General features: G+C 46.4%; 1 pseudogene; it reads right to left on the bottom strand.

The window, feature by feature from the left end:
• Window positions 1-1219: 1219 nt before the first annotated feature.
• On the bottom strand, window positions 1220-8961 carry LOC123487949 (annotated as a pseudogene).
• Between the last annotated feature and the right edge of the window lie 217 nt (window positions 8962-9178).

Here is a 9178-nt window from a genome sequence, read left to right as displayed (position 1 = left end):
TTTTCATTGTAAGGGAAACAAAAATGGTTCATAGGCCTATATTTTTTCTAGTATGTGGACAACCCTTCAAATTAGTGGATTTGGCTATTTCAGCCATACCGCTGCTGACAGGTGTATAAAATCGAGCACACAGCCATGTGTGCAAGTTAGATACTACTTGTTAGATATTACTGCACTGTCGGAGCTAGAAGCACAAGCATTTCGCTACACCCGCTATAACATCTGCTAATCACGTGTATGTGACAAATAAAAATGTTATTTGTTTTGGATCTCCATAGACAAACATTGGCAGTAGAATGGCTTTATTGAAGTGCTCAGAGTCTTTCAATGTGGCACCGTCATAGGATGCCACGTTTCCAACAAGTCAGTTGACAAATTTCTGCCCTGCTAGAGCTGCCCCGGTCAACTGTAAGTGCTGTTATTGTGAAGTGGAAACATCTAGGAGCAACAACGGCTCAGCCGCAAAGTGGTAGGACACAAAAGCTCACAGAACGGGACCGCCGAGTGCTGAAGCGCGTAAAAATCGTCTGTCCTTGGTTGCAACACTCACTATCGAGTTCCAACCTGCCTCTGGAAGCAACGTCAGCACAAGAACAGTTCGTTGGGAGCTTCATGAAATGGGTTTCCATGGCAGAGCAGCCGCACAGAATCCTAAGATCACCATGCGCAATGCCAAACGTCGGCTGGAGTGGTGTAAAGCTCGCCGCCATTGGACTCTTCACTACATTCCTAAAGAAAATGATGTACTTTTTACTCCATCCATTACACCCAAAAGTACTCGTTACATTTTGAATGCTTAGCAGGAATGGAAAGTCATCCCTTCTGCCTCTGAACTGGTGGACTCACTAAACACACATGCTTTGTTTGTAGATGATGTCTGAGTGTTGGAGTGTGCCCTGGCTATCAGTAAATAAATAAAAAACAAGAAAATGGTTCTGCCTGGTTTGCTTAATATAAGGAATTTGAAATGATTTATACTTTTACTTGTGATAGTTAAGTATGTTTTAGCAATTACATTTATTTTTGATATTTAAGTATATTTAAAACCAAATACTATTGGATTTTACTCAAGTAGTATTTTACTGGGTGACTTTCACTTTTAGTTTAGTCATTTTCCATTAAGGGATCTTTCCTTTTAGTTGAGTCATTTTCCATTAAGGGACAGTTGGGTAGAACACAACCACATATCACCGCACCAGAAAGAAAAAACAACTGCAGCTGTGATTGCAAGATGAAAGTCATCCAGACAGAAAGCTTTATTGATGAAAGACATCCAGACAGAAAGCTTTATTGATGAAAGACATCCAGACAGAAACCTAACCCCTAAGCTTAAAATAGACATTGTCCTCGTGGGGAAGTGGGAAATGTCCCGACAAGGGATCATTTTCCTTGTTTCACTTTCCTTATGGGGACTTTTAATTTCAGGTCACCTCTCTCTCTTTATCTATCCCTCAGTGTTTAACAGTGATGGTCTTGACCTCCGTAAAGAAGTGATAGCTATCCCTCCCTCCCTCCCTCCCCACCCCTGAGTTCTTCATGCCTCCGAACGGTAGGTTCAGGTCCCCTGACCAGCCAACAGTTGGTCCAGACAAGCCCCGCCTCTAACCTCCTCGCCACCCGGTGCACTCGCCCGACATCCCGCGTCCACACGGTCGCCGCCAGGCCGTAGCGTACCCCGTTGCCCTTAGCGACAGCCTCGGCTTCCCCATCGAAGGGGTTGACGCAGACGACGGGGCCGAAGATCTCGTCCTGCATCACACGGGATGACTCGGCTACGCCGGTGATGACGGTGGGACGCATGAAGTAGCCGCCGGTGTTACATTCCGGGAGCACCAGCGGGTCCTCGCCCTCCCCACACAGCACCGTGGCGCCCTCCGACCGCGCCAGGGTCACGAAGCTGCGCACCTGGAGGGGAAGGGACAGGTTAGACAGGTGCATCTGTTAATATAACCCTAACTCTAAAACTCTACACAGACCAGGGTCATGAAGCTATCCACCTGGAGGGGGGCTGCCAAGGTAAATAACATGCGAGTATACTGTCCATGGATGGAAAGAAAGATTTCCCCACTAGTCCTAAAAATTACCAATTTTCCGTATAGATTTCCTGTAACATCCTTCAGTGTTTTCCCTATATTAACTTTAATTGAGGCAGCCACTCCAAAAAAGATGATATATACAGTACCAATCAAAAGTTTGGACACACCTACTCATTCAAAGGTTTTTCTTTATTTTTACTATTTTCTACATTGCAGAATAATAGTGAAGACATCACAACTGTGAAATAACACATATGAAATCATGTAATAACCAAAAATGTGTTAAACAAATCAAAATATATATTATATTTGAGATTCTTCAAAGTAGCCTTGATGACAGCTTTGCACACGCTTGGCATTCTCTCAACCAGCTTCATGAGGTAGTCACCTGGAAGTCATTTCAATTAACAGGTGTGCCTTGTTAAAAGTTAATTTGTAGAATTTATTACCTTCTTAATTAGTTTTTGCCAATCAGTTGTGTTGTGACAAGGTAGGGGTGGTATACAGAAGATAGCCCTATTTGGTGAAAGACCAAGTCCATATTATGGCAAAAACAGCTCAAATAAGCAAAGAGAAACGACAGTCCATCATTACTTTAAGACATGAAGGTCAGTCAATCCGGAACATTTCAAGAACTTTGAAAGTTTCTTCAAGTGCAGTCGCAAAAACCATCAAGCGCTATGATGAAACTGGCTCTCATGAGGACCGCCACACCAAAGGAAGGCCCAGAGTTACCTCTGCTGCAGAGGTTAAATTCATTAGAATAACTGCACCTCAGATTGCAGCCCAAATAAATGACACATCTCAACACCAACTGTTCAGAGAAGGTTGTGTGAATCAGGCCTTCATTTAGTCATTTAGCAGACGCTCTTATCCAGAGCGACTTACATTTTTCATACTGGTCGAATTGCTGCAAAGAAACCACTACTAAAGGACACCAATAAGAATAAAAGACTTGCTTGGGCCAAGAAACTCAAGCAATGGACATTAGACCGGTGGAAATATGTCCTTTGGTCTGATGAGTCCAAATGTGAGATTTTTGGTTCCAACCGCCGTGTCTTTGTGAGACGCAGAGGTGTGATGGTGCTTTGCTGGTGACACTGTCTGTGATTTGTTTAGAATAAGGCACACTTAACCAGCATGGCTACCACAGCATTCTGCAGCAACACGCCATCCCATCTGGTTTGCGCTTAGTGGGACTATAATTTGTTTTTCAACAGGACAAAGTCCGAAAACACACCTCCAGGCTGTGTAAGGGCTATTTGACCAAGAAGGAGAGTGATGGAGTGCTGCATCAGATGACCTGGCCTCCACAATCACCCGACCTCAACCCAATCAGGCCTTTATGGTAGAGTGGCCAGACGGAAGCCACTCCTCAGTAAAAGGCACATGACAGCCCGCTTGGAGTTTGCCAAAAGGCACCTAAAGGACTCTCAGACCATGAGAAACAAGATTCTCTGGTCTGATGAAACCAAGATTGAACTCTTTGGCCTAAATGCCAAGCGTCACGTCTGGAGGAAACCTGGCACCATCCCTGCGGTGAAGCATGGTGGTGGCAGCGTCATGCTGTGGGGATGTTTTTCAGCGGCAGGGACTGGGAGACTAGTCAGGATCGAGGGAAAGATGAACGGAGCAAAGTACAGAGAGATCCTTGATGAAAACCTGCTCCAGAGCGCTCAGGACCTCAGACTGGGGTGAAGGTTCACCTTCCAACAGGACAACGACCCTAAGCACACAGCCAAGACAATGCAGGAGTGGCTTCGGGACAAGTCTCTGAATGTCCTTGAGTGGCCCAGCCAGAGCCCGTACTTTAACCCGATCTAACATCCATCCTGACAGAGCTTGAGAGGATCTGCAGAGAAGAATCTGAGAAACTCCCCAAATACAGGTGTGCCAAGCTTGTAACGTCATACCCAAGAAGACTCGAGGCTGTAATCGCTGCCAAAGGTGCTTCAACAAAGTACTGAGTAAAGGGTCTGAATACTTATGTAAATGTGATATTTCAATTTTTTTATAAATTTGCAAAAACTTTAAAAAACCTGTTTTTGCTTTGTCATTATGGGGTGTTGTGTGTAGATTTATGAGGAAAATGAGGCTGTAACGTAACAAAATGTGGAAAAAGTCAGGGTCTGAATGGTTTTCTGTGTTGGAATGGTGTGGGCGTACCCCAACAACAGAATGGTCTGGGAGTACCCCAACAACAGAATGGTGTGGGCCTATGGGGAGGGGAAAACTGAAAACTAGCTGTTATTGGCTAAGAGGTTTGGAACTGTCTTCTTATTGGTCATATTGGTGATGTCACCAGGCAGGCCAAAACTCCATCCCACCAAAACAAAATCCTAGGGGAAACACATAACCATGTATATTAAATGTATGTGATGTCAGACCTTCTCCAGGTGTTCTCTGCTGACCAGAGCTCGCTATTGTTGTCAGGGTCAGAGGGAGCGCCAGTCTTCCATTCCCGCGTTGCCGCCACAAACCTCTTCAGGAACTCTGGGTAAATACTTCTCTCTATGTAGATCCTACTGGTGCACAGACAGATCTCACCCTGAAGAAGAAGAAGAAGAAGAAGAAGAAGAAGAAGAAGAAGAAGAAGAAGAAGAAGAAGAAGAAGAAGAAGAAGAAGAAGAAGAAGAAGAAGAAGAAGAAGAAGAAGAAGAAGAAGAAGAAGAAGAAGAAGAAGAAGAAGAAGAAGAAGAAGAAGAAGAAGAAGAAGAAGAAGAAGAAGAAGAAGAAGAAGAAGAAGACTTTACTGTCAGCTAGTAAAATGTGCGACATGTCACCACCATGTGGCCAACACATGAACTTGCACCCTGCATGTCCCAGCTCAGAATATCTCTCCATTGAGGGTTATTCAGAAGGGTTCCATGTATAAAACTGTCATGACTACAGCTGATATGATTCATCATTCTACATGACAGAGAACATGTCACTTCTGCCAATGCATTTATTTTATCTGAGCATTCTATAATGTTACATCATCCTACTCAACCGCAAACTCAATATTCCATGATTGGCCAGCCTCTGATGATGCTCTCGCACTATTGGCCCATCCTGAGTACCTCTCTCACTCTATTGGCCCATCCTGAGTCTTACTCTCACCTGATTGGAGAAGGAGGATCGGCACGGTTGTGGTGACAGCTTGGTCTAGGTCAGCGTCTGAGAAGATGATGGCGGGGTTCTTCCCCCCCAGCTCCAGGCTCAGCTTCTTACAGAACGGAGCAGAGCGCTCTGTGATCCGCTGGGCCGTCGCCGTGGAGCCCGTGAAACTGACCAATGGGACGTCAGGGTGGCCCACGAGAGCGTCGCCCGCCCGCGGCCCGGTGCCGAACACCACGTTGACAACACCCGGAGGAAAACCTGGGGGGAGAGGGACGGGAGAGGAGGAGAAGGGAGGGGGATGGAGAAGGAGGGGAAGGAGAAGGAGAGAGAGAAATGGGGAGAGAGAGGGGGAGAGAAAGAGAAGGGAAAGAGGAGTTTGCTTTCACCAGTCTAGTTCTTCCCAGTGTCGTTGCTGCTTAGTTGTAATGAAGTGAGTCGTGTTGCATTGTGGGTAGTGTAGTCCTACCGGCCTCCTCCAGTAGTTCGCACATCATCCAGGCAGTTACCGAGGTCATCTCGCTGGGCTTAGCAACCACCGTGTTGCCCGTAGCAACAGCCGGAGCGATCTTCCAGGTGAGCAGGTATAGAGGCAGGTTCCAGGGGCTGATCAGACCAGCTACACACACAAAGAATGAGAAAGAGACCCATTCCCTTTATAGTGCACTACTTTTGACCAGGGCTCATTGGGTTCTGGTCTAAAGTAGTGCACTACGTAGGGAACAGGGTACCATTTGGGACACACACTCACCCTGACTGCAATACCCATAACAAACAAGGCCACTCTAACCCATAAGCATTTCCAAGGCTTTAAAAACAGGACTTTAAAGAGTTGCACACATCTCACCGAATGTGGATCTCCCGTTGTCTACTGATCGTTCAGCGCGCAGTCGACGTCTGACTTGACACATTTCTTGGCGTGATGTCAAATCGTTTTGCACTCGGTTCCCTAAGTAGTACCGCCCTCTCGGCAGGCAAACACTATTGGCGCGTCCGAGCTTCATAACTTCAAAAAGCTTTTAGTGCCTCGAGGCCTGGTCACACACACGGAAACACACCCACCCACAGACGGCTAGTACTCACCCACTCCCACAGGACTGCGGACGGTGTAGTTGACACAGCCGATATGGTCCATCGTACTACAGTCGGTGGTGTGGTGGAGAACAGAAGAGGCAAAGAACCTGAGGTTATACACTGACCGCGGGATGTCCACCGTACGGGCAAACGTTACGGTTTTACCTGGAACACAGTCAGACACACAGGAGGAAACTGTTTTACCTGGAACACAGTCAGACACACAGGAGGAAACTGTTTTACCTGGAACTCAGTCAGACACACAGGAGGAAACTGTTTTACCTGGAACTCAGTCAGACACACAGGAGGAAACTGTTTTACCTGGAACTCAGTCAGACACACAGGAGGAAACTGTTTTACCTGGAACTCAGTCAGACACACAGGAGGAAACTGTTTTACCTGGAACACAGTCAGACACACAGGAGGAAACTGTTTTACCTGGAACTCAGTCAGACACACAGGAGGAAACTGTTTTACCTGGAACACAGTCAGACACACAGGAGGAAACTGTTTTACCTGGAACTCAGTCAGACACACAGGAGGAAACTGTTTTACCTGGAACACAGTCAGACACACAGGAGGAAACTGTTTTACCTGGAACTCAGTCAGACAGTCGCAGGAGGAAACTGTTTTACCTGGAACACAGTCAGACACACAGGAGGAAACTGTTTTACCTGGAACTCAGTCAGACAGTCGCAGGAGGAAACTGTTTTACCTGGAACACAGTCAGACACACAGGAGGAAACTGTTTGACCTGGAACTCAGTCAGACACACAGGAGGAAACTGTTTTACCTGGAACACAGTCAGACAGTCGCAGGAGGGAACAGCTGACTACTTAAACGTAGTTATAACTACATGGGGTGTTTTAGCTGAAAAACAGACACGATACTTACACTTCTAGTAGCTACACAAACTTTAGGAAACATCATGTTGTAATGTCAAACACAATCAAAATGTTATGGTGTCTTTAAGTCAAATGGTCTTGCTGTGGTCCAGACTTCCCAGGCAAAATTCCATCAGGTCAGGGGTTAAAGGTTATTACCTTGGTCTCTGGACTCGGCCTGGGCGAACTCTTCCAGGTGAGATTCCATCAGGTCAGGGGGTTAAAGGTTATTACCTTGGTCTCTGGACTCGGCCTGGGCGAACTCTTCCAGGTGAGATTCCATCAGGTCAGGGGTTAAAGGTTATTACCTTGGTCTCTGGACTCGGCCTGGGCGAACTCTTCCAGGTGAGATTCCATCAGGTCAGGGATTAGAGGTTATTACCTTGGTCTCTGGACTCGGCCTGGGCGAACTCTTCCAGGTGAGATTCCATCAGGTCAGGGATTAGAGGTTATTACCTTGGTCTCTGGACTCGGCCTGGGCGAACTCTTCCAGGTGAGATTCCATCAGGTCAGGGGGTTAGAGGTTATTACCTTGGTCTCTGGACTCGGCCTGGGCGAACTCTTCCAGGTGAGATTCCATCAGGTCAGGGGTTAAAGGTTATTACCTTGGTCTCTGGACTCGGCCTGGGCGAACTCTTCCAGGTGAGATTCCATCAGGTCAGCCAGTTTATTCATCACCTGACCTCTCTCAGCTGGGCTACGGGCTGACCAATCAGGGAACGCCTCTCTGGCGGCCTGGACCGCAGCCTCCACCTGCAACCAATCAGGACAGGGTTGGTGTGTGTGTGCGCGCGTGTGTGTGTGTCTGTCTGTCTGTCAAGCCAAATACCATGTAACTGCAGTCCATAAAGAGCCTAGCAGAAAAAGATTTGAACATAACATATAGTATACTATAGAACACATCCAGAGACAAACTACTATGTTGAGAGAAACACCAGACACTCCAATCCAAACTAGACAGTGAAAAACAACAAAGGTATTCTAGTCGCCAGAATATATTGACTTTTCAGCTTTTAGCCAGCCTAACATCTTACTTAAACATGTTTTTTTTTTGTGTGTGTGTGTGTGTGTTTAATAAAACGACTAGACCAGAGTCCCATTGACCTAGTAGTTGTTGAATCATTAGCTGTCAGTCTGTTTGACTTTGCACAGAGCAAAGGTACATCTCTGTGACTCAGCAGGAGGCAGAACAATGTAAGGTAGCATGTCAGAATATCACGCGTTATTACCAGCTCATATTACGGTGCTCTGTCTTCTACTTTCTTCATTCTGTATGGGTTTGCCTATAGGTCTACAGTATTTAGTGTGTCCAAACACACAACGTGATAGGCTACAATGACATTGTTGTTACATAGGCTACATTCTGTTGGTACATGATAGATACGTTGTATCATAATAGCAGGATACACCATTACTTACTACTACACTACATTGTAGAGGCACTTGAACACGTACGCTACCAGGGTTAACTACACGCACCCAATACACAGCTAAGGGATAAATGAACATTTCATTTCTGCAGCTAACAAAATGCAAAACGACAAGACATTCATCCGAGGACGACCATGGGGATCGTGCGTGGTATCTAAACCCTACCTCATCCTTCCCGCTGTCGGGCACTTTGCAGTAGACCTCCCCGGTGGAAGGGTCGTAGGAGTCGATGTGTCGGGAGCACGGAACAAACTTTCCTCCGATGTAGTTCTCTAGAACCAGGTGTGTTCGGTGGTCAGCTGTCTTCGGCATGGCTCGGCTGTAAAGCTATAAAGACTATAATGTTAAAATAATGGTGAGTTGAGGTAGAGACCAGTGTGACAAAAAATATAATCACCGCTGGAGACACTCGGCTCGCAGGTACAGATGTTCTCACTACTCACTGCGTGAGTAATTGGACCCTGGTGTCCCTCCCACTTTACAACCAGTGTAGGGTTCGTCCCAAACTATTCCCTACTTAGTGCACTACTTCAGAACAGGATCCACAGAGCTCTGGTCAGAAAAAGGGAATAGGGAAGCCTTTAGGAAGCGCGCTCAGTGTTTACATTCTGGTCACACGGTCCGAAGGTACAGTAGTTATGACCACAGACCAAT

The sequence above is a fragment of the Coregonus clupeaformis genome, unplaced genomic scaffold, assembly GCF_020615455.1.
Source record: "Coregonus clupeaformis isolate EN_2021a unplaced genomic scaffold, ASM2061545v1 scaf1925, whole genome shotgun sequence".
Lineage (NCBI taxonomy): Eukaryota > Metazoa > Chordata > Actinopteri > Salmoniformes > Salmonidae > Coregonus > Coregonus clupeaformis.
Note: the sequence above shows the minus strand (reverse complement) of the source record. Positions and strands in the feature narration are given on the sequence as shown.